Raw genomic sequence first — 2627 nt, 5'->3', positions numbered from 1 at the left:
ATACCCTTTACTCAGTTTCCTCTATATTATAGTAGTGTAAAAATACTATAGTACAATATCAAAATCAGGAAATTGACATTGGTACAATAGTGTGTATAGTCCTATGCCTTTTTATCCCATTTGTAGACTCCTGTAACCAACACCGTAATCAAGATACAGAACATGGCTGCGCTTTGTGGATGGCATGTGCCCCAGGTGGTCCTCAGGCACTGTCAGGAGATTTTGGACTCTCTGAAGATCATCCTTGGATCTTGGGTTAAAAATCTGTATTCTAGTATGAACCATGGGAAGAAAAAAATAGTCGATCTGTGTGGTTTTTCTACTTGAAGGACACAATGTTTTCTAAACTAGCACCTTTGCAGAGGTTTGCTGTACTTAGTTGTGGAACTCATTCTTCAGTGGCTTCTGCTACATCTTTTGCAACAAAAAAACAATCCAGACCCGGCGTGGTGGCTCACACCTGTAATCCCAGCAATCTGGGAGGCCAAGGTGGGCAGATCACTTGAGGTCGGGAGTTTGAGACCAGCCTGGCCAACATGGAGAAACCCCATCTCTACTAAAAATACAAAATTAGCCCGGCACGGTGGCACATGCCTGTAATCCCAGCTACTTGGGAGGCTGAGGCAGGAGAATTGCTTGAAACTGGGAGGCAGAGGTTGCAGTGAGCCGAGATTGCACCATTGCACTCCAGCCTGGGCAACAAGAGCAAAACTCCATCTCAAAACAAAAAGCAAGCAAACAAGCAAAAAAACCCAAAGAAAACAGTCCAAGGCCCTCCAACCTCTGATTACATTTTTGAAAGGGAATCTAAGTGTGGTGGGCACAATTACCATCCTTTACCTGTAGCCCTGGAGAGAGGAAAAGGTATTTACTTATGGGATGTAGAAGGCAGAAAATATTTTGACTTTCTGAGTTCTTACAGTGCTGTCAACCAAGGGCATTGTCACCCCAAGATTGTGAATGCGCTAAAGAGTCAAGGGAACAAATTGACCTTAACTTCTAGAGCTTTCTATAATAACGTACTTGGTGAATATGAGGAGTATATTACTAAACTTTTCAACTACCACAAAATTCTTCCTATGAATACAGGAATGGAAGCTGGAGAGACTGCCTGTAAACTAGCTCATAGGTGGGGCTATACCGTGAACGGCATTCAGAAGTACAAAGCAAAAGTTATTTTTGCAGCTGGAAACTTTTGGGGTAGGACGTTGTCTGCTATCTCCAGTTCCACAGACCTGACGAGTTACGATGGTTTTGGACCGTTTATGCCGGGCTTCGACGTCATTCCCTGCAATGATCTGCCTGCACTGGAGCGTGCTTTTCAGAATCCAAATGTAGCTGCTGCATTCATGGTAGAACCAATTCAGGGTGAAGCAGGTGTTGTTCCAGATCCAGGTTACCTAATGGGAGTGCGAGAGCTCCGCACCAGGCACCAGGATCTGTATATTGCTGACGAAATACAGTCAGGATTGGCCAGAAATGGTAGATGGCTAGCTGTTGATCATGCAAATGTCAGACCTGATATAGTCCTCCTTGGAAAGGCCCCTTCTGGGAGCTGATACACTGTGTCTGAAGTGCTGTGGGACGATGGCATAATGCTGAGCATTAAGCCAGGGGAACATGGGTCCACATACGGTGGCAATCCACTAGGCTGCCGAGTGGCCATCGCAGCCCTTGAGGTTTTAGAAGAAGAAAACCTTGCTGAAAATACAGAAAAAATGGGTATTCTCTTGAGAAATGAACCCATGAAGCTACCTTCTGATGTTGTAACTGCCGTAAGAGGAAAATAATTACTTATTCATTTATTTATTTATTTGAGTCAGAGGTTCACCCTGGTTGCCCAGGATGGAGTGTAATGGCGCAATCTCGGCTCACTGCAACCTCCACCTCACAGGTTCAAGTGATTCTCCTGCCTCAGCCTCCTGAGTAGCTGGAATTACAGGCACGCACCACTATGCCCAGCTAAATTTTGTATTTTTAGTAGAGATGGAGTTTTGCCATGTTGATCAAGCTGATCTTGAACTCCTGACCTCAGGTGATCCAGCTGCCTCGGCCTGCCAAAGTGTTGGGAGGCGTGAGCCACTGTGCCTGGCGAGGAAAGGAATTATTAAACATTATTGTTATTAACGAAACCAAAGATTGTGATGCTTGGAAGGTGTGTCTACGACTTCAAGATTATGGACTTCGGGCCAAGCCAACCCGTGGTGACATCATCAGGTTTCACCTCTGCTGGTGGTCAAGGAGGATGAGATTTGAGAGTCCAGTGAAATCATTAACAAGGCCATCTTATCGTTCTGAGGGTAGCAGCTGTTTTCAGTGGTCCCTGGGAGCCGGCTGGAGACAGGTGGTCCTGTAAAAGCTCTGCTCTAAATGTAGGCACATTCCACTCCATGTGTCTTCAAAACTGTTTCTTGGAATATATGTTTTTTTTCAGTTGATACATAATAGAAGAACGTTTATGAACCTGCCGTTTGCTTTGTAATATAAGTAAGAGAATGTAGTGGCATCTATATTCAGTGAAAGTGTTTTGATGTGCATATGTACTTTATAAGGTGAAACACATCTATGTATACAGACAGCTTTTAAATCACATCCTTCACTATACTTTATATATGCTTTCATAATTT

The 2627-nt window shown here is 44.1% G+C and overlaps 1 pseudogene; it reads left to right on the top strand.

Annotated features, from left to right (window-relative positions):
- The first annotated feature begins 208 nt into the window (after nucleotides 1–208).
- On the top strand, nucleotides 209–2298 carry LOC116811284 (ornithine aminotransferase, mitochondrial-like; annotated as a pseudogene).
- The last annotated feature ends 329 nt before the right edge of the window (nucleotides 2299–2627 follow it).

Source organism: Hylobates moloch, unplaced genomic scaffold (genome assembly GCF_009828535.3).
Source record: "Hylobates moloch isolate HMO894 unplaced genomic scaffold, HMol_V3 SCAFFOLD_7, whole genome shotgun sequence".
In the NCBI taxonomy this organism is placed as follows: Eukaryota; Metazoa; Chordata; class Mammalia; order Primates; family Hylobatidae; genus Hylobates; species Hylobates moloch.
This window is presented reverse-complemented; position numbering and strand designations above follow the sequence as displayed.